General features: G+C 44.0%; 1 protein-coding gene and 1 long non-coding RNA gene across 11 annotated transcripts in view; one reads left to right on the top strand and one right to left on the bottom strand.

Annotated features, from left to right (window-relative positions):
* Window positions 1-23,886, top strand: part of LOC126037029 (electroneutral sodium bicarbonate exchanger 1-like) — a 148,972-nt gene that overhangs the window by 52,335 nt on the left and 72,751 nt on the right. The window lies entirely within an intron of this gene.
* LOC126037037 (uncharacterized) lies at window positions 11,073-13,633 on the bottom strand. Its single transcript, XR_007505464.1, has 3 exons — window positions 13,522-13,633; window positions 12,242-12,295; window positions 11,073-11,170 (listed from the first exon to the last, which is right to left on the bottom strand). It is a non-coding gene; the product is annotated as an uncharacterized LOC126037037 (long non-coding RNA).

Genomic DNA, 23,886 nt, shown 5'->3' with positions numbered 1-23,886 from the left:
TGAGTCCCGTTGTCCGACTCGATTCTTTCTGGGGTGCCGTGTTGCCATAAAATTTTCTCTTCAAGGCCCAGGATAGTGTTCTGGGCAGTGGCATGGGACACAGGGTATGTTTCCAGCCACCCAGTGGTTGCTTCCACCATTGTAAGCACATGGCACTTGCCTTGGCGTGTTCGTGGGAGTGTGATATAGTCAATCTGCCAGGCCTCCCACTGTTTATATTTCAGCCATCGTCCTCCATGCGACAGGGGTTTTTGCCGCTTGGCTTGCTTAATTGCAGCACATGTTTCACATTCATGGATGACCTGTGAGATAGTGTCCATGGTCAAGTCCACCCCTCGATCTCGAGCCCATCTATATGTTGCATCTCTTCCCTGATGGCCTGAGGTATCGTGGGCCCACTGAGCCATAAATAGCTCACCTCTACGTTGCCAGTCCAGGTCCACCTGAGACACTTCAATCTTGGCGGCCTGATCTGCCTGGTGGTTGTTTTGATGTTCTTCAGTGGCTCGACTCTTGGGTACATGAGCATCTACGTGACGTACTTTTACCACTAGCTTCTCTATCCGAACAGTGATATCTTGCCACAGTGCGGCAGCCCAGATGGGTTTACCTCTGCGCTGCCAATTGCCCTTCTTCCATTGCTGTAGCCACCCCCATAGGGCATTTGCCACCATCCACGAGTCAGTATAGAGATAGAGCACTGGCCACTTTTCTCTTTCAGCAATGTCTAACGCTAGCTGGATGGCTTTCACCTCTGCAAACTGACTCGATTCACCTTCTCCTTCAGCAGTTTCTGCGACTAGTCGTGTAGGACTCCATACAGCAGCCTTCCACCTTCGATGTTTTCCCACAATGCGACAGGACCCATCAGTGAACAGGGCATATTGCCTCTCATTTTCTGGCAGTTTATTATACAGCGGGGCTTCTTCGGCCCGTGCCACCTCTTTCTCTGGCGACATTCCAAAATCTTTGCCTTCTGGCCAGTCCGTGATCACTTCTAACATTCCTGGGCGACCGGGGTTTCCTATGCGAGCTCGCTGTGTGATCAGTGCGATCCACTTACTCCACGTGGCGTCAGTCGCGTGATGCGTAGAGGAAACTTTCCCTTTGAACATCCAGCCCAGCACTGGCAGTCGAGGTGCTAAGAAGAGCTGTGTTTCAGTACCAACCACTTCTGAGGCGGCTCGAACTCCTTCATATGCTGCCAAGATCTCTTTTTCAGTTGGAGTATAGCGAGCCTCGGATCCTCGATATCCCCGACTCCAAAACCCCAGAGGTCGGCCACGGGTCTCCCCAGGTGCTTTCTGCCAAAGGCTCCAGGTAGGGCCATTCTCCCCAGCTGCAGTGTAGAGCATATTTTTAATATCTTGTCCTGTCCGGACTGGCCCAAGAGCTACTGCGTGAACAATCTCCTGCTTAATCTGTTCAAAGGCTTGTCGTTGCTCAGGCCCCCATTTAAAATCGTTCTTCTTCCGAGTAACTTGGTAGAGAGGGCTTACAATTTGACTGTAATTTGGAATATGCATTCTCCAAAAACCCACAACACCTAAGAAAGCCTGTGTTTCCTTTTTATTAGTCGGTGAGGACATAGCTGCTATTTTGTTGATGACGTCCACAGGGATCTGACGACGCCCATCTTGCCATTTTACTCCTAAGAACTGGATCTCCTGCGCAGGTCCCTTGACCTTACTTTCTTTTATGGCAAAACCAGCCTTCAAAAGGATTTGGATTATTTTCTTCCCTTTCTCAAAAACTTCTTCTGCCGTGTTGCCCCATACGATGATGTCATCAATATATTGCAGGTGCTCTGGAGCTTCACCTTTTTCTAGTGCAGCCTGGATCAGTCCATGACAAATGGTGGGGCTGTGTTTCCACCCCTGGGGCAGTCGATTCCAGGTGTACTGGACGCCCCTCCAAGTGAAAGCAAACTGAGGCCTGCACTCCGCTGCCAAGGGAATGGAGAAAAATGCATTAGCAATGTCAATTGTGGCATACCACTTAGCTGCCTTTGATTCCAGTTCATATTGAAGCTCTAACATATCTGGCACAGCAGCGCTTAGCGGTGGCGTGACTTCATTCAGCCCACGATAATCTACTGTTAGTCGCCATTCCCCATTGGATTTCTGCACGGGCCATATGGGACTATTAAAGGGTGAGTGAGTCTTGCTGATCACTCCTTGGCTCTCCAGTTGGCAAATCAGCTTATGGATTGGGATCAGGGAGTCTCGGTTGGTGCGATATTGTCGCCGGTGCACCGTCGTGGTAGCAATTGGCACCTGTTGTTCTTCAACCTTCAGCAACCCCACAACCGAAGGGTCTTGGGAGAGACCCGGCAGGGTAGACAGCTGTTCAATCTCCTCCGTCTCCAATGCAGCTATACCAAAGGCCCAACGGTACCCTTTTGGGTCCTTGAAATACCCCCTCCTGAGATAATCTATACCAAGGATGCACGGGGCCTCTGGGCCAGTCGCAATGGGGTGTTTATGCCACTCATTCCCGGTTAGACTCATTTCAGCTTCCAATACGGTTAGCTCTTGGGATCCCCCTGTCACACCAGAGATACAGATGGGTTCTGCCCCTTTATAACTAGATGGCATTAGGGTACATTGTGCACCAGTGTCCACTAGAGCCTTATATTCCTGTGGGTCTGATGTGCCAGGCCATCGAATCCACACTGTCCAGTAGACTCGGTTGTCCCTCTCCTCCACCTGGCTGGAGGCAGGGCCCCTCTAATCCTGGTTAGAACATCCGTTACTCACTTTCTGCACACGTAAATCGGAAGTCCCTTCAAGGGGATCAGAAATGAGATCAGCCCATCTACTGCGTCTGGGGGACTGCTCACGGGAAACTGGAGCAGCAGTTTTCCAAGAATTCTCTTTTCTGGTTGCTTTTTCTCGCAACTCCTGTACCCGTGCATCCAAGACTGAAGTGGGTTTTCCATCCCACTTCCTCATGTCCTCTCCATGGTCACGCAGGTAAAACCACAGGTTAGCCCGTCGAGTGTACTTTCTCTCTCCTCTCTCTTGGGCAGAGGAACGCTTACTCCCAATAACTGCGATGCGGGCCTGTACAGGTGAGGAGGAGGACAGATCCACTTTGAATTGCTGGAACTCTCGGGACAACTCCTCCACAGCTGAGACACAGGCCCGTAGGGAGGAAGAGAGACTCCCTTCGTATTGCCGGAGTTGGACAGCCAATTCATCCACCGTTTGTCCATAGCCTTCTCTCCAGGACATTACTGCCAATGAGTTGGCATAGGTTGGTGGTGCACTTCGTAGAAACTTCCGCCACATGGGTTGTGTGCATTGGACTTCATCTGGATCTGTGGGTGACTGCGCATTTTCTGGATCATTGTAAATCACCTCCAGCACGGCTAATTCTCTCAGGTACTGAATACCTCTCTCCATGGTGGTCCACTTGCCTTGGTGACATGTAACTTCATCCCTGAAGGGGTATCTTTCCTTTACACCTAACAAAAGTCGCCTCCAGAGGCTGAGGACTTGTGTTTTTCTCCCAATCGCCTTGTCGATGCCCCCTTCCCTAGACAGAGATCCCAGCTGCTTGGCTTCCTTACCCTCTAATTCCACACTACTAGCCCCGCTATCCCAGCATCGGAGCAGCCAGGTAACAATGTGCTCACCTGGGTGGCGGCTAAAATCTTTTCGCATGTCACGCAACTCACTCATGGATAGAGATCGGGTAATTATTTCAGGTTCTGCCTCTACCTCCTGTTCTCGCGATGACCCTGGTTCATCTTCATCTCTCGCTAAGCGAACTGATTTCTTTGTGTGTTTCTTTTTCTGTACAGGGGCGACTGATACTGGCACAGGCTGGTTCTCTGGTTCAGCTGCAGTGTCTGTCACCGGGGTAGGGGTAGTCATGGTACCTGTTGTCGTGGTAGGGGCAGCCACGGTGCTTGTTGTCGGGGTAGGGGCAGCCACGGTGTCTGTTGTCAGGGTTTGGGTAGCCACGGTACATGTTGTCCTGTTTTCCATCTTTTCCCCCTTTTCCCCCCGAGGGTGCTGCATAATATCAAGCAGTGTTTGGTAGATATTGGCCAGAGCCCAGCACAGTGCAGCGAGTTGTATGTCTTTGGAATAGCCACAGCATTTTTCTTTCAAATATTCTGTCACTTCATAAGGGTTCTGTAGTTGTTCGGGAGTGAACTTCCAAGTCACTGGCGGTGAGAAGTTCTCTAGATACTTGCCCATATGCTCCCACATGCCGTGCCACCCATGAGTATCCAGCTTTGGGGGAGATCTCTGAGTGGTACTCTTAAAGAGCGTTTTTGTAGCCCTAAACAAGACCTGAAACATATTCAGGAGGCATAGCACTAACAGCACACTGGCTTGCGCATCCCAAGGATATTCAAAATTCTCAAAAGCTGTTGTAATTAGTCGGAAGGAGAAGAGGGAGGTGAACGGACGGGGGGAGGTATCCCCCCCTAATTTCCCCATGGATTGGGTGTAATTACCAATAAAATCCGACAGAAGGCGCCCAAAGTATGGAAATGATATCATTGCCTCATACAGATACCAGCTTAACCTCATGACCAGTGATGTAATCATTTCATAAGTCGACATTGCCCAGTACAGCAAAATGATAATCCCAATCACTCTCCCAGAAATGAGATACGCAACTACAGGCAATACATAGAGCATATAAGAGCTTACAAAACGCCACCATGTAAACAAATGAAACAACATTGTGGCTAACATCTATATATCTAAGAAATGCGTTTGGCAAATTTGTTTCAACACGCTCTGGCCAGATCTGTCGTTATCTCAACCCTTCGTGCCCCACGTTGGGCGCCACAAAAGGACTGTCGTGGTTTCAGCCCGGCCGGTAACAAAGGACCACGCAGCCGCTCGCTCACTCCTCCGCCCCCCTCCGGTGGGATGGGGAGGAGACGGAGGAGAGAAAAGGAAAAGAAACTGGAACCTCGAGGGTTGAGATAAAGGCAGTTTACTGGGACAAACACAAAAGAGATTACAACAACAACAACGGCACTAATGAAAAAAAAAGTATACAAAAAGAGTGATGCACAGTGCAACTGCTCACCACCCGGGACCCGACGCTCCGCCACTTCCCCCACCGAAAAAACAGAGGCCACCCCCCGGCCCGCTCCCCATTTATATACTGGGCAGGATGTCACATGGTATGGAATAGCTCCTTGGCTAGTTCAGGTCAGCTGCCCCGGCTATGCCCCCACCTCCCAGGTTCCTGTAAAAATTAACTCTATCCCAGCTGAACCCAGGACACCTTGAATGACTGTATAACGCACGTTAAATCAACGTTAACACTTTCTGCATTCTCCGCTTTCCTAAACACGATTCCAAGAAACCACATTGACACATATCCACTCCTAAAAAGACAGAGTCACAAATCTATCATTTATGCACAGATGCCAGTTATTTGGGTGCTAGCATCTACTCTCAAGAAGGGATTAAGCAAAACAGTTTAGTTGTACGCAGCAGCTAAAGATTGGAGTCAGCCCATAAGTTCTCCGAGAACTTCTCCCTCAAGTTCTCCCTTCTTTAAAAAGATCCTACATGCTCAGAACCTTGCCCGCCAGACCTCGTACCTACAAAACAGTAGCTACGTAACTGAACATCTCTCACAGGTAAGCTGAGGTGAAGGAATATAAACGAGGTACAATACATGGGCCAAACTCTAGTTCAGAAAAGTAATGAAACTCACTGTTTACAAAGTTCTCGGCTGCCAGGGAAAGACTGTGGCTTTACATGTGCAATAGATATAAATTCATTCCTCTCCAAGTTTCCAACCAGCACACGAATTTTAGATTCCACAAGGCCAATCCTGATAAGAACAAGAGACATTTACTCATTTTTGACTGTATCCAGCACAGTAGTTATCTGCCTTCTTATAATACAATGCTAATACCAAAAATGCTAACCAGTCAGTAAGTAAGTAGTAAGTTTCATGCAGCTCAGCAGATACTAGATATTTATATCACACACACTGGAGTTGGAGATGTTTTCAGGGACATTGGAGCTTCAAAGTTTCCAAAGACAGAGGCAGTAAGTAAGTTTAACTTGTACTCTTAACAGGTCAGACACAACACTTCAACATATAACCTATGATGAAAATGTCAACAAGAAGCAGATTCCCAGCACCTCTGGCTGCATTTTGAAGTGCAGCAAAGCTCCTTTTTACCCCAAAGATCAAGGAGAACAACTGTTTAGAAAAGGCTCAAGCACAACTCTTCCATTACACCTGAGTAAAGATGCTATTCTTCTTGCAGACTGATCTGTGAAAAGAGTTTACCCTCTTCCAGCCAAACTGAAAAATATCGTTCCTTTAATAAACAAACGATCCAGTCAACACAGTCTCATCAGAGACTTACCCAAGAAATGTATCATGACCACCAAGGCTATTCTTTTAAATGAAGTACTGGCATTTTACCCTTCTACCTAAAACACTGCTACCCTTGAAAGCAGTCAGAACTCTGTACGTTCTTCACAAGTATCTTATGTTGATGAACAACAGAGATGTGCCATCTATTCCCAAATCCATTCAAGAGTTGGTGAACTAAACTTGTTCTTATAGCAAACGGAAGCAAGTTTGTCTTCTGCTTTTCATTTTCCCAGATGCAAAACTAAGCCCCGTTTGCTGCCATTTCTGTCACTGCAAAAACGTCAGCTTTTACTGCAGCCAGAACTTTCCTCATCTTTATTGTGAGATACAATAAGCCTTCTCCACTTAAAACATCTCACATTAAAAACTATTTGGCTCTAAGCCCTCTGCCCAGAACTCCTTGTTGTATACCTAACTGCGACTGACATCAAGCTGTAGCTGACACGATTTTTAAGTGAACACATTAACAAGTTCAGGTAAGAGGTATTACCTACTAGAGCTGTTTTTAAACAGGAGATAAGGTGTCTTTCAGAGGTAGCTCAAGAATTCAATCATTTGCCTTAGACTGCAAGCCGAACCCTGAAGTATAACCAAGGTGCCCTCAGAACAGGGGTCTGGTACACACAGCTATTTTCCTTGCTTACTTGAGCAAGGCAGGCAAAGCACTCATTTCTTCAGAAAAAGAACACCACACACATTACAGTACCTTAATTCCTCACCGTTTCCCCTTATTTCAAGACTCACAGTTAGTCACCCCATTCACACAGGTTCAACAAGTTATTACTGGCATGTCTGCCTTGAGACAGTGACAAATACCACGTCAGCAGCAGTCATTTTCTCTAACCACAGTTGAAGGGGTTCTCACATTACCTTTCACAAAGTAGATCAGCACTCCTGCAATTTACCTATCCACTACCAAGCATGCCGAGATGATCATTTCCAGCACTAAACACAAGATGCCTGAGCACACTACTAGATTAAAACGTAGTAAACACTATTTATCACCATTCAGGTACTCTGTGCAGACGGTCAGGTTTCACCCCGATTAAACAGCCTTGTTTCACTTCACTGGAGAAAAGTAGGCTCTGGAACAGGCGGACTACATTACCAGAGCAACTTAGCGTTGAGTGCAATCTAGTCCTAAATCAAATATTGCATCCAGTAAAAAAGCTATGAAACCAAGCCTTCTAAGGCTCTACAACAGTCGTCTTCAAAGTGTCGGAGGGGGATGTACCCCAGGGGGTGCACAAGACAATCCACTGGGTCTGGGAAGAAAAGATTAGAACTTCAGTAATGTGTACGTAACTTGTAAAGAAGTAGATATAGACCGCAACTATGTGTTCAAAAATTACTTGTTTTTGTTTGTTTTGCTCACAGGAGTGCACAAAAGTTTGGAGACCACTGCTCTATAAGTCAGTAAAAGATCAAGCTCTCCAGTGTCCACTACACATCTGATGACATCAAGTAATCCCCATTTACTTCAGTCTCTGCAACAAAGAACATCTTCCTAACTGAAGTAGCCTTGGGTAAGTAGTCTCCTTAGACTCCTAAGGAGTCTGCTTCTCCAGATGGCACAGAGCATACGCACGCTAACCCTCTTTGTTCCTTCTCATCATGACTTAGGTCTTTAGCTTAACTTCTTAAACAGCAAGATAACTTACGCTAACTTCCCTTCACAAGAAAGCTTTTAGTTTTGCTGAGGAACTGTCTACTTACCTCCCTACTGTATTCCATGCCGAGCTGCACAGTCAAATACTTTATTTTTGTGAACTGTATTAACCAAATGAAGCGCAACACTGAATTGAGCGTCAGTGATGTATTGAACCCACACTCAAAGCAAGACTTACCACTCTAAGTGATGCTCTTTAGTAGAGGCACTAGCAGTCAGCACAATATAATGTCTAGAAGAAAAGAAAAAGTAACATTCTAGCTCAGGACTTGATATTCCTTCAAATGAAACCAAAACTGCCTTAAATGTATAGAAAATGACTTCCAGACAAGACACATTATATCCTGCAGGCAGCACAGTATTAACTGAAGAAAAACTGATTACAACCTTCAGAATCGTGTTCTGCTGCATTCTAAGTATCAGAGCTGGTATTTTTGTTAATAAAAACAGTGTCAGTGGCAAAACACAAACAGTTTTTCTATCTTCCCTATACTTATCCTTACCAAAATTCCTATGACTACCTCCAGCTTCTGAAAAACAAACATATCAATGCCATCTTGTATTTCGACTGCAAGCTAAAAGTCACTATGCTAACCAGTACGGCAATCATTTCAAGTTCAGGTAACAGATTTCATACATACTTGTATTTCTGAAAAAAGTCCAGTGGTTCAAAGAGCTTTGACCAGTCTGATTTTCCTTGGAGAATCTCATTCGTAACTGCAAGACCTACAATTAAGGTTGAAAACCTTACTACCATTTTGTTTTTAAGACTAGCAGAGCGTGATAGAAACTTTACAAGAGAAAGGTTTTGAACAGTAATTGACAGATCAAAAAGCAGGAATTCCCTTGACACAATACACGCCTACTACAACAGTTCATTGTAAAACTGCTCCCTTGTTGCCTGCAACAGGTAGACTTCCCAGAGAACTCTTCTGCCTAAAAGGGCACAACACCGCACGGAATATAACCAAGTCAGGTAATGTGGTTTCATATTGCAAGAATGACACCTTTTAAGCAGTTAATAAGCATGGAAAGAACTTTACCATGTCTGAACTCCTCCACCATTACCGCTCGCGTTGATGTAGATACGTTGTACGTAGAGTTCTGCTGCGGATAGGCTGGGGTGATGATAGGCATTACGTGGTATCGGTCTGATGGGTTCACCTGTGATGTTAAAACAATTGTGCTCAGCACCAGCAGCTTAGCTTAGAAGAAAGGTTCAAGGCTTCCAAATTCCATGTCTACATACCCTGGGGTCCCATACTGCTAAGTTAAGATTGCTCTCTTCCTGTTGTTTCAGCAATACAGGTCTTGGCCACTCCCTAAACAAGAAAAGCCAGGCACTGACTCTGCCATGTAATTCAGGGTAGGACTGAATGGTGTTGGTCTAAATCTTATATAAAGAACCACCTCAGAAAGTGTTACTGCTTTACGCAAATCAAAATAGTCATCAATAGCTCTTACCATTCTGAAAAAACCAAGAAGAACTTGTTCACCAGAGTAGAAGCCAAAGCGTTTGGATAGAGTTGACACGTTCTCGCTACTAGCACAGCACAGGAAACCCCACCAAGAAATCCCAGCACGTTGGAGTAAATGCCATGTCCTACAATGCAGACATTGTCGTTGCCCTGTAGTCTTCCCATGCCCAAGTATAGTCCTTCAAATTTACAGCACCACCTTCACAATCTATAGAATACCTAGCACCCTTCAGCCTCCAAGTCAGTTATTTTTGCAGTGCAACGAGGCCAAAACTGTTGGTCCTTACAGCGATGCGAAAAAGAATCGTTACCACACCACTTCCCAAAATACCGCTACTCTGAAATTTGCCTGCACTGCTACAGCTACTGCTTCGCTCCAACTTCCCTTGAGAAGAAGGTTCTGCCATTCTTCTAGCACTTGCTCTAGTCACATGCGCAAACGGTATTTTCTTATTCCTTATCTATCAAGCTTTTATACTTCACTGGGCATTTTTTATCCTTTCTAGTCAGGTTCCTGGTAAGCAATGCAGCACCTTGTCTTGTAGGCACTCCCCTCATCTCCCCACTCCACCCCCATTAAAAAAAACCACAGAATCTACCCCACAGACAGTCCTTGAATCTAAACTAAAACACAGGTTTTGAACTAAAACCTGATATTTAAACAGCTATCCAAAGATGAAGGACTTCTAGTGCCATTGTTTTTTCAGCACGAGGTGCCTCTGGAAAGTTTAAAGATCACAAACAATCACATTACTCACGTTTTGCCCACAGTTTAATTGCACGGAGCGTGAGCTGGAAGGTCTCTTTATTTGGCACTAGGTGCAGGATTTCGTCAGTAACTCTGCAGCCTGTAAGAAAAAACAGTTGAAGTACAGCACTTCCTGGTAACAGGTACGAGTCAGTTCTGTGCTGTACTGGATCAGTAGCTTACAGTTTCTCCTGCAAGTCTATGAAAACAAGTTTGCATTACTTGCTTTGTATTACCTTAAAAATCAGAGGTTACACATAACCTTACAGGCACATAACATAACAAATTAGAGGTTACACATTCCGTATCACCTCAGGTAACTGGTACCCTCAACAGCTTTTTCATACTTTAGACTACAGCCAACAATTGTCAATAAGGCCCTTCGACAGGATTCCGAAAGCTAGGTTTCTTTCGACAGCCAGGAACAATTAAACCAGTCAGCGTTAAACAGTGAGCAACTTCGGCTTCAGGTATTTTAAATATCCTTTTTTTTTTAATGAACTACCACACAATCTTCTCTATCAAGTGCTCTACCTATTCACCTGAAGCAGTTTCTGTGGCAAACTGGAACACCACACACCCCCCAATCGAAGAAACATGAAACACAGGTCTATCTAAACACACAACTTGAAACAGCTGAATTTAAGCCCACTCGCCACCTCCTCAGATCTCAAGTATACAGGGGATAAGTTTCTGCATCCTGTACAGAAACTTGGGGTGTGTAACGTGCATTCCATACCAACTTTAGTAACATTTTCTTGTTAAAGATGTGCAAATATGCTTACCATTTAAGCTCCGTATACATCTTATATCCAGGCTTCTGAGACACGAGTTGTCTCTGAGATCAAGATTATCAGCAACAATTGGCACAGACAGTCTTGCAAACACAAGATCAATCTTAAGAGGCAAAAAGTGCCAACCGTTAGAATGCCCCGCAGTTTGCAAACAGCACACTGGTGGGGGACAGTTACTCAAGTCTAAAAAGAGTGGTTAACATCTGTATTTAGAATTATGTGACTATAGATACATCTCCCAAGAGATTAATTTGCCAGAAGACTCAATACAATTTCTAGAAGTTCCCAATTTTATTTACAAAGCCTTCACTGCATCACCCCTTTCTTTTTAAGCTAGGGAAAGGAAGAGGGCATTTTAAGTTGGAAAAGATTACTCTAGACTTACAGTTTCAATTAAAAGGGAACTTAAAATAATTCACAGAATTAAGACTTAAGTTCAGTCACCTCAACTATACTTCAGCAAAGGAGAGAGCATTTCTTTTATGCAGTAAGCCCTTTTGATCCTGAAGTATCTGCTTTTTAGTACAGTCTGAGGCAAGAAGATTATCCTGTGAAAGTCTGTACCAGATGAAGGCCACAAAAAGGTCACTGAATAAATCTCTTTGTGATAGCGATACCAAGCAGTAACTTGCTTAGGGACTACAGCAGGCAGGTCTTGATTCATTGTGTAGGATGTATTCAAGATAGCTGGATTCCTGCAGCTGACAGACCCAGGCGGGAGTCAAATGAGTACTTTCACTTTCCATTTTCCAGATTGTTTGTCCCATGACCACTTCATTTTGGATGTGCAGCAAAACATTTAGTCTGCTCACACGATTCGTACAGTGAACTACACTGTACACATCCCTCTGTAGATACCTAGCTTGGCAGAGCTAAGAAGACTGAGCAAGGACACCGCCTCTGCTCCCACTCTGCATGATCCTAGGGATAAATGCTATTCAAGCAGGCTACCCTGGTCTACAGCACAGGCCTAGAAAAAGATGTCCCTGATGCTCCCATGCCTGCTAGGCTTCCTAGGGGCTTATTTTCCTATAAGCTCCCATTCTACTGCAATGTCTTCTCCTGGGATACTTTGCGGTCCAAAATAGCACAGTCACAGCTCCCTGGAAAAGTTATCCTATTCCAAAGCAAGAAAAAATTTACTCACTTAAAAAAAAAACCAAAAAATGCTTACCTCAACGCCATCAAACTCAAACTTGACAACTGGTACATATGCATCTTCAACTGCCTGGAAAGGAGAGGATAACTGTGTAAGAAAACATGGTTTGCTACTTTAATGTTTCTCCTGAACTACGATCAAATGCAGAATTTACACTGCTAACTACTCAGTATAAAGACTGAGTTGCTTCCAAACCAGAAGAATTGTTCATAAGCTGCAAGCGGTATAGCACTAAGACGGTATAATACTAGCTTTAACAAGTTATTTAGCCAAGAGATCCGGAGGCTGATCACGTATTGTAATGAACAAACAGTGCACAATGAGCCATCAGTATCAGAGGTTGTAAGGTACTTACCTTGGTGGTGAGGAAGAAAAGCAAGACATTTCTGTAGCTATCTTACTCCTGGTTAACATCCAGAGAAATCGAGAACATTCTGTCCGCGTTTGCAGCGCGCACTAGCCTCCTGTATTTTTATTTTCTACCATGCCTGAGATGCTATCAGCTACCTTATGGGACAGTTTTCAATTTTGTAGCCCACTCGTCAGAACTGTGCCACAGCCCACTGACCCTGTCTTCGGTCACCTAAACAAAGGCTCATTAGCTATGCACGTGAAGTCTTTCAAAATGTCTGCACAAGGAAGACCAGCCTGAGAGAAACACTTCTCAGGAGTTCGGTTCTATATGCAAAGTACACAGCATATGCACCGGAGGGTCATTTTACAAGGCAGTTTTGTACATTCACAGCACAGCTGCTACTGACTTTATGCAAAGCTGACTGTGCATCTCTTCTACAAAGTCTCAGGCTGAGTAGCCAGAGAAGAACAGGACCAGAGAAGAATGAATTCGAGGTCCTAAAGTACACCCAAGGAACACCATGGCAAAGGTACTGACAGAAACCTTTCCACATCACATTCAACTCCCTTAGCTCTCAGGCTGCCCCTTCCTCTACCTGCATGCAGTTACTTTCTTGCCAAGCCCCTTACTACAGCTAGGATGAAAGCAAGGCTCCTAGGCACAACCTTGCTTTTTGATACTATAGCCCACTCATTCCCAAACCATGGGTAGGGGAGAAGTGAACCACAGAGATTCGGATCGGACATACAGTCACTGGGGAAGGGAACCAAAAGCTTGACTTCCACACTTTCATGCTGCGTAGACAGTATTTTAGAAGGGGCTCAGAAACAAGGCCCTTTTTCATTTTGGTTTGCAAGACAATCACTACCAATAGGAGTCTTTAACAGGAATATTCTTATTGTCGGAGTTGCACAATCTATCAGGGAGAGAGCTTGCTTACTCTTAGGTTTTTTATTTCCTCCTGACGTTTCAGTTTTTCAAAGAACGACTGAAAGAAATCCGATCTTTCTACATGTCTAGGAGCAACACAAGCCACGTCTATGTCAGCACCTGCAAAGAGATGCCATTTGTTCTGTTACTGTTGGAAGACACTTTCAAACATTACAACTATGACCAGACACCAAAAGTTTACCTTTAGTGTGTACTCCAAGCCTGTAAGAACCAAACGTAAATATTTTGCCACCAACATTTGCTACTACTGAAGGGGGAAGATTCTGTGGGTAGAAGAGAAAGAGTTTTCTGGAGAACAGAAGATACACGTTGACCTACGTGCAAGTTTAACTAGCATAGAAGTTACTTAGAAAGACTACAGCAGCCTCCATAAACAATGTCTTCTCCCTCCCATACTGAGCTGTTAGTCTAATAGACTGATTCTGTTTTTCTGAAGGGAGTGCTGGCAACTCACAAACAACAACAACAACAAAAAAGGTGAGTACTGTAGCAGTCGCTTCATCAGTTTAAACAAAGACCTATTATCAGTCTTCCCTGCAGCAGACCCACATAAATGAACACCATCTAAGAGCCATACCAAAGGCAAGTCTAGAGTAATAATTTCAAACTAGATTGAGTGCTGTAGGCTGTCTGGGGCAAGTTTACTGCCCTATTACCATCTGTCTCCCCCCACAATGTCTTGTTTCAGCTTTGTTAACCGCTACAAGTCAACTGACAGAGCCACTTCACAAACTTATTCAGTGCCCCAAGGACTTGAAGGTCTTCATCTAAAGGATCTTTTATACATTATTTCAATGGCTTTTACTACAGATCTCCTTGATACTTAAGAAGGAAGTTAAATGTTGAACTTTAGCATAAATCCTAGTAGTATCGCCTTTGAAAGAAACTAAAAGGCTTCAGCTGTTTTGATAAGAACCTATCAAAAAACCTTACCTGGCTCTCACCAAGTTCTGAAATCCATTCTTTGACCAAGTTATTCAGTCTGCCAAGAACAACCAGCCTGTAAAGAAAACTCATGTTAAGTTTGCCCTAAAAAAACCCCAGGACATTAACAAATTTTACAGTCTTGTTATACCTGTGATTCAGTTCTTCCTCCTCTTCAAATACCCCCAATGCTTTCATCGCTTCAAGCAGCTTCTGAGTATGAATGGAATCTCTATCCGTAGGAGGAGCCAAGCTAATTGCAGAAGTCATTCCATAGTGCCTTGGAGGCTGGTTCTGCAGCCTAGGAGTACTGGGGGAGAAAATAAAATACCGAAGACTCCACAAAAGAGAAAAACAAAACCCAACAAAACAACCACCACCACCTTACTGCAAAACACCCTTCCACTTACAGGTTTCCAAATCAGCTTCTGCCCTTTTGCCCAGCATTAATATAAATGAGGGAAGAAAGATCCTGCTTATGGTTTTTAGATAACTTGACCTAACTTAGAAGCAACTTCTTTAAAAAACACTTGTGGATATAAGAAAAGATCCAAGTTGCTGCTATCTGAAGACAGCTTATTTGCATTGCGCTAGACAGTTGGAACTGATCGCCAGGAAATGAAAAGGTTTGAAATCCACTAAGGGTGACACTATGTACAGCACAAGTTTTTTTGGACCCATTTCAGTTTCACAGCACTTTTGACTTAAGATTATTCCCATCAGCTTCCCGATCACATTAAACAAGACAATTTAACACTGGCTTCTTTTAGTTCAATGTATTGGCTGTGCTTCTACTGATTCTGAAAGGACATTAGAGTTGATTGCAGAGCAGGGACAAAGTGGTCTGTTAAACAGAGTTGTTGCAGTAAATGCAGCATTACCTTGGTTTTGTCTATGGAAGAGGATGAAGGAAAACATCAACCAATCTGCAGCTAATGTTGCTAGCAGAGCCTTGTGCTCTTAACACAGCGTTCCACTTTTATAGCTCAGAGGCTTAGCTCTACATACATCTGGTTTAATCTAAATCCAAGAGATGTACATCAGCACGCAGAGCAGCACAAGTTAAGCTCTGCTTGTAGAAGGTGCTCAAATCTGCTTTCGCTAGCTCACTGCCCAGTCAGGCAGAGCATTACCAGCTGAAGCCAGGAGAGAGAAAGGAGGGGCACCGGAGGTAAGAACTGTACTTAATGGATCAAGGGTCTCTACAGAAACACTAGTAGCAAAAGGGGGACACCCATTAAAAAGGTCTCTACAACTCATCATGCTTGTCAAAGAGTCCATATCCAGACCCTAAGGCTACAGGGATTAATGATGCCATTATTCAAACCGGCTATTTTCCTACTTCACAAATGGACGGCTTCAAATCTTAGCTGGGTTAGTCAAGAGACGCTTAGAACTATTTAAGGTATCTGACCCACTTTGGCTGGAATGGGATGAGGAAATGCTCGAAGGACAGCCTCAACACTTGATTTTAAAAAGATAGCTTATTACAACTCCTGATTTCTAATTGTTGCCTTTACTCTGCCACTGAGGGAAGATGGATTTCTCTCTCGCAGAGTAGCTTTGTCCAACTACAGACGTAGCTTTTAGTCACCTAGTGGGCTCCCCCACCCCCCTTCTCTATGAGCTCATTTTTCAAACTTTTTTTTCTAGGCGTTTTCCAAAAAGCTGGCGGGGGTGGGGGGGTGGTATTAGGACTGTAGTCCTATGAACTACTCTCCCCAGTCAGAATGGCTGTTTACTTTCAAGTGTAACTAGGCCCTGACCTAATTTGCCTTGTCTTCTTTACGGGTATGTCAACTTCCACTTCATAAGTCAAAATATTCCTAATGAGTATTTTCCTTCTTATGATACCATTTTCATAACAAATACAGAAGGAAAGCCAATGAAGCGGGAGTGTGGTGGCAAGCACTTCTTGTTCTCAACTGAAGCCTTTTTCTCCCTGCTCTCTGTTCATTTGAGACTACACTCATTTCTTGACCCTCCTACTTGCCTTCCACATCCTCACCCCCAACACTTCCCTCAGTCTGCTCTCCTCAGACTCAGCTTTGCGACTGTGGACGGAGGCTGCCCAGGCTTAAAAGAGACTCCCATCTCGCATGTGCCCACACTTCTTCACACTTCTGATCTGCAAAGTACTGCACAGATAGTAACTCATCTTCTCCCAAACTTCTTTCATCTTCTTCCACGTACGCTTCCTACGTCGTTGCCTCACCATGATGTATTTGGCCTGCTCTTGTCCCCGACTTGTTATTCTCCTGCTTACTCGATTGGAGATTTTAGACAATCTGTGGGATGGATCCTGGGGTTTGTTTTGATTTATCTTAAGATTTTATAAACACAGGGCACCCTTACAATCTACCTATCTAGAACACATATATACTAAAAGGAAGGACTGACCTGACCCTGCAGTCACAGATAAAACAGACTCCTCTCTCGCCAACTGAGAGAAAGCAGCTTGGCTATTTGGGCTGACTACATTGAAGACATTCAAAATGGTCATAACAGAGCAGTGTTGACTTTTCCAAGAATTTGCTCAATCAGCATCAACTAAGTTGTTAGAAAAAAAGAATGTGGAGGCTGACTCCTACTGGGAAATCAATTTCTACAGTCCTGTTCAGCCAGGAACCAAAAGGGTGCCTTTCCACTTGATCCTTTAACTGTATTCAATTTTGATAGGTAATTCTGGTTTCCTCAAAAAGACTTCCTTTGTCAGAGTCCTCTTCTCAATCAGGTACTGGAGGTTTATTTTAAATAATTTCACTGCAAGCACAGATCCCCTTTGTTAAAGCCAGTTCAAATTAGGCCATTGAAAAATTAACGACCACTTGTATTCTCCACAACTATCTGTGCATACGTACTTCACTATGAAGCAGCCGTTGCAGAAGTCAAGTGCTACGGCCTCGTTTAACAGCTTACAAGTAGTAATACATTGAATTTCTATATAATACTTACAGTTCCCAGCCTGGTCTGCCACCTGCTGAGCCAATTGTACTGCCTCTCCCCGGATGACCTTTTGGAGTGGAGAGAGGAAAAAGCAAAAAATCCCATGCAGTTTATCTGAAGATAATGTTTTGAAAGGAATTCTAAAGTTACAGTTCCTTACCAGTGGTGGGTATTGACTGTCCTTGGGGGCCCAGACGACTTGCTAATGCTGCTTGTCTTCGCACAGGAAGCCGACAGCCCTTGTGAATAAACGCAGACAGTTGGAAAAGAAGCTCTACTACAATATAAGAATCACTGCATATGTTGAAATAAAGCTTACCTTCTCTTCCAACAAACTGCTGACTGACAGAGAGGAAGATGTAGATGGTTCAGCGGCACTCACCAGAACAGCGGGAGGTCTAACAGTCTTGGGTGCTGGTGGAGGCGGTGGCGGCTGCTGCTGCTGCTGCTGCTGAATCTGCTGATGGAGCTTTTTTGTGTAGCTAGTTCCATTTTTGAAGTTGTTCACAGCCTAGAGGCAGAAAAGCATTTACAAGAAGCTACGATGAAACTTCAGCAGATATACGAACAGAAGCCTTCACAGAGGAAAATTACTCGTGTATTCCTGTAAATGCCATCAATCCTCAAAGAAACCAACATACAGATGTATGAACACGTCACATTGAACACTGATACTAATGACTGGTAGCTCAGAGGACCTGTATTTCAAGTACTTCAGCGTTAACGCCAAATGTGAAAGCGAGGCAATCGTGTTCAGTAAGAGCGGGACCCGAATTTGCCAGATCATCTCTAAAGAGTCGTAAGCTTCTGTGACAGCAGCAAACAGTGCATTTGAAAAGTCAATTTAGCCTTATTCAATTACGCCTTGCTTAAGGAGATGTAAATTAATATTTTCTTCCCTTTCCGCTTTTTACAAAGAGCCTTTTCTTACAAGCACTTTATGTAAAAGTCGTCATGTTACCTGGCGTATGCACTTGTTGGGAATTAAAGCATCAGGTGAAACATCTGTCTCCTGACACGTTGGGCATATATGTTCCTCCGATTCCAGTAATGCTGTTCTAATACCTGCATAGAATTAGAATAATCAAAACAGTATTTAGCCAAACTAAGGAAGTTTTGGGGGTTCTCACCAATCATAAAGACATGTCTATGATTAACAGGTGAATATAGTCTTGAACTGAGAGCATGAAGCTATAAATGTTCAATAGTGTAAAAAATTTCTAGTATGCAGCAAATAACTATACAGTTTTGTATTTCACCATTGGAACATCTGCAGATGTAGCATAGGCTGTGTCTTGATGTTGCAGCTAGTCTTTTTCCCCACTATCTAGTACAGCGAGAAGTCCCCAACCTCAAGGTTAATGAACAAAACATGTTTCAAAAAAACCTCATTAATAGGTTCAAAAAACCATTAGGAGGTTCGAGTTCTGAAGGTTTTAACCAACTCTCCCGTGGAGAAGAATGTGGATTAAATGCCTAACTATCCGTTTGTTGCAGACCACTGTAAGTCACCATAGTCGGCTATATAATTTTGTATGAGACAAAGGGCTGTGGACCAACTAAAAGCATTCAGTGTCTAATACTGTAATCCCCTGCACAATTAGCCACTCTCCTCATACTCGTCCTTCCGCTTGTAAAGAAGACTTAACTAGATACCTAAAAAGGGGAAAAGGCTTCCTGGTTTTTTTCGCCCTTGATACCAGAAGAGCCCTTTCCCGTCCAGGGTATACTTCAGCATAAAATAGAACTGGTAGCAAAGTAATTTTGTTCCCTCCTCTGCTTTCAGAAAATCAGATGTGATGTTTAGAATTAACAAACACGGGCGTAACACTTACATTTGTCACAATAACTGTTGCCACAGCAGGGAATAACAGCTGCATCAGTCATTATGTCCTGACAGATGAGACATGACAACTCATCTGGAACGGGAGCATCTGAGGTGGAGGAAGAGGAGAAGGAGGAGGAGGAAGAAGACGATGGCTCCTCTGGTAAAAAGGGAGGCTTCTCCATCCTTCCTCTAGCATAAGCTTCCCTGGAGGAGGGGTGGGGAAGGAAAAAGAAACGAGTTAAAGATGGGTAGAGGAAAACTTTTCCAAGCTCTGCATTTTCTCAAAGCAAGAGAAGAGATGGAATTCTTCTTGCTCCACATGAGCCTCCTAAAAGGTAGGCGCTTAGTTTAAACTACTTTTCTATAGCCACAACACTAGAAGAGGGAGGGAGGAACAATCTTCCTTCTGCAGAACTCTCCCATTCATTGGAGCAACTAAGAAAGAAGCTCAGACTAGAAAATTAATCTTTTCACAGCTAGAAAGCAGGCGAAATGAATCCCACCTCTCCTTTGCCAGAGGATACATGTAAATTGCAGGCTCAGCATAACGTTAGTCTCCGAGCAATTACATTTTATAAAAGCAAGAAGTCGATGTTACAGCTTCTACAAAAGGAGATCCAGGACGGAAAACCAGAAGTGCTACCATGGTCATTTTAAAAGAGCCACTCCTGTCAGCACACGGCAGTATTTTCTCACTGTATAGCAACAGGAAAACTTCAGCCTGTTTCACACATGGGATTTCAGAAAAGTCAGAGGGGGAGGAAATCTCAGTCCAACAGCCATCTGTTAGACTTGGCAAGAAGCCTTTGAAACATAAAACAGAAGCAAAATGAGCTTTCAGTGACTACGGTTAAATGGCATCAATACTCAACCAGGGACTTAGTGCAATTAAAACACGCAAATATTCAATAGATGGGGCAGAGAGAAATGTCTTGGTTTTGTACAAAATAATAAAAACTGTGAACTGCCATTAAGAAGAGTGGAAAACAGAAACATTTCCACTAATACTGAAAGATATAAAAACATGCACGAGTGTTCACCCAGAAAGACCTATGGATATATTGAATGTCTACGACCTAGGAAAAAGAAAATTTCACACTTCTAATTCCAGCTTCCCCTGGAATTTTGAAGGCCTTTGCAACATTGCCATACAACCTCTGCATTTCACCCCAACAGAAACAATTCTTAATATGAGGATTCATGTATTTGTTACGTAACTGCCAAGGCAAAACAATTAAAAACTAAGTAACACCACAAGTCCCCCACAATCTTACCCCATTTGTCGGGCAGTTCTTTATGTAGTGGCCACGTTTTCCGCAGTGAAAGCAAGTAGATGAAGGCGGAGCGGACCCAAGGGTTTCTTCAGGTAACTAAATGGTTTGGGGGAGAAAACCAAAAAGGTAGGCATGTGTCTCTCTCGTTAAAACAAACATCTCTGCAATTTTTCCACGATCTGCAAAGATCAGATGGGACACAATCAACACTTACTTGACTGGATCGTATTCGCAGCAGGACCCTATCTTCAAAGCTTTTATTTCACCTTCTTCGGAAGCACTGGCTTCAGCCACACTGGCAGTCTGTTTAACAGGCAATTATTTGACACGCAAATTAGAAACACATTTAAGCCCACACAGCCAAAGACAACACCGCTCACCCGACCCTGCAAAGAGCAGCACAACGCTAGCTGAGGTTGCATGAAAACAGGGGCTTGCATAAAATATAGCTGTCCTGAAGATGTTCTGGGGAGTCCTTACGTCATTACAGGGTGTATATGTGCCTGTTAACCTACTTGAAAAGAGCATTCTAGGGCACTCAAAACCTTAGGCTCTCTTTGGGCCTCACATAAAGACTGGTGTAACCAATCCAATTTTCTTCCAAGCAGGCTCTGGCCATGTCCACCAAAAATTACCCTGTCCAGTATTTTTAAGCTGCTTTTTAAGCTCCAGACTAGCTGAACGAGAAGACATCCACTGTACATTTAATTGAGAAAGATGTACGCAAGGATCATTATTTACATTTTTGCAGCATTAAAAGGACACACAGCTTAAAGAGTCGGGGAAGCTGGTTTTTGCTTGTGGAAATTCAGCTTCTAACACAGAAGCATCATTCAACCTTCAGGCGCACAATCTCTCTTACATCCTTCACAGAGCTGATGGGGATAGGCACACCTTGCATCCCTGAATACCTGGGTCTGGGAAAAGGCCTTGTCAGAGCATGCCTTCACAGCCTTAAAAAGGATGAGACATCCAGCAACCATCCTTACCATGTGTATTCTAAGATAAAAAGAAATACTGGCAACACTCTTTATCATGGGGACGAGGAATACAGCTGGAAAACTACTGTAAAAAAAAACATGGAACAGCAACACAGCATTCTGGCTGCAATGTGTGTTACTTCATGACAAATGACATGAAATAAAAACTGATGGTTCGTGGGACTTGTGCATTGTAACATGTAGCTGGGGTAGGTTCAGAATACTTTAACCAGGGAATCCAAAAGCTATTTGAAATGTTGGCATAAATACTTCAGATCGTAACTCAAGAGCAGAGCACAAAAAAATATCTCCTAAGGGAAGACGCATAACCGGCTCTTTCATACGCATGGTATCTCTTTCTGTGGAGGTGAAGCAGGCTGAAAACCACAGAAGACGGCCAGGAAGAGCAGAAAATTTGCTGCAGTAAATACACCAATTGCAAAGCACGTTCTAGCTTGACCTCACACCTATTTTAAAACAAATACTTAAGTGTGTCCAGCGTGTACAGCGTCGGTTTCTCTTTATTGGCTCATATTCCACACTGGATTAGCAGAGGAGAGAAAAAAACCTGCTTGAATATACAAAAATAAATTTTTTGCACTAATGATCACAGCTATTGCCATCTTCCATACCTGCCTCAGCTCTGACCTCTAAACCCCAGTGCCCTTCTTACACCAGGAACTCAGCCATCTTTTCCAGATGCAGGAGCACGTCCCCACAATCCCCAGGAGACCTGCATCTCTATCAAAAGGCACTTGGAGCTAAAAGATGAATTGGCTGGCACAGGTCTCACCCTGCCCAGCAGCCTGGAGATTTGGGTTCACAAATACAAAACACTTTAAAGCCAAAACACTCTCTCTAGCTGCTACTTTGCTTATTCTTGTTTGAAAGAAATACTTGTCAATTTGAACATCTTTTCCACATCAATTCAACCAGATTTGTTTATATTCAAACTTTAAATCAAAAATGTATAAAAACCCAAACTAAAAAAATTGCACCGTGCTCTTCATTTTTACCTAACTTTTTAAGCATCTTTTGCTCAAAATACTTCTGTTTTCATTATAATCCAGTACTATTTCTCGGGAGTTATAGAGCACTTTTTTCACTTGAGTGCAATTTAGTTAGCTTATCTCCTAAAAGTACTTCATTCCTGATGACTTAACAAGACTCACAGTGCAAAATGAGATGCAGCATCTCCCTGTGCAATGCTACGCGCCTTGGGCAGTGGTCCTCCGAAACAGGACAAACAGAGAGTGCCTAAGCTTATCAGGGATGAAGCAAAGAGGAAAAGGCATCTAATTAGACCTACTCAAAGATCCAAGCACGATCTTCAAACACAAACTTTCTTCCGCAACCAAATGTCTAAGACTGACTTTCCTTTCTGTTAAAATCAATCTATCAATCAATGAGAGACTGTACTTGGCTTCAGTAAGGGCTAACAGCAGAGTTGCCAGAGACCTGATGAGGAACACAGGAGACTGGGGTGTGATTCATCTGACTAAACGTGGATGTCTCTAATGTAGACGCCCACGGCCGAGCCAAACTTGGTCCCATTTTTAGGCAACACAGAGTTAAGTCCGTGTAACCAGTGCTTCAAGGGACCGTTTATCTTATCCTAAATAAACATTTATATATTTGGTCAGAAAGACCGCCCATTAGATTCACTGATTTTATTCACTACGTCTCCTTTAAAATAAAACAGGACCTCATGCCAGTCGTGCAGGCAGAGATGATTGCAACTGCGTTACAGATACACTGTTGAGGTCAGACAAATCACAGTCCACCTCTGCTCCATCCAGGTTGGCTCAAGACCGGGAATTCACATCTCCCTCACCTCCAAAACGGCTCCCGTAACCCCCAGAAGAAGGGAAACGGCAGAGTCGCCTGGTAAAGCTCTTCCTATGAGCAATGACACCAGTCGCTGGACCAGAGACAGAGAGCCAGTCCCCACCCACAGCCCACAGCTCCTGAAGGTCACCTAAGGAGATCTGCAGATTCCAACTTTACCTCTTCTCAAGCCCAAACGCCGAGGGATTTATGCCAGAGAGAGGAGCTCCAACGGGATCTTCTGGCTGCGCTGGGTCCGTTGACCCAACTGGGAGGGACCATTCAAAAACTGCCACAGGGACCCCAACATTCTGAAGCATGCGGGGGGGGCTGGGCTATGCAAATGACGGAACCCCCAACAGCTGCTTCCACCCCACTGCCACCCACCTCACAGCACCGACTGCTACAACACACCAAACCTTCGTGGGGTGATGCCCCTCCACGCTCAACTCCAGGACGCAAGCTTTGAGGGTGGCATGGGCTTGAGATGGCATCCTTGCTCCTGGAGGGCGAGATGGGCATGTTCACCCCCCTCCGAAAGAGGGAAAAATAACATCAGAAACTCTCAACTGGAC

This window comes from Accipiter gentilis, unplaced genomic scaffold (assembly GCF_929443795.1).
Source record: "Accipiter gentilis unplaced genomic scaffold, bAccGen1.1, whole genome shotgun sequence".
Lineage (NCBI taxonomy): Eukaryota > Metazoa > Chordata > Aves > Accipitriformes > Accipitridae > Astur > Astur gentilis.
Note: the sequence above shows the minus strand (reverse complement) of the source record. Positions and strands in the feature narration are given on the sequence as shown.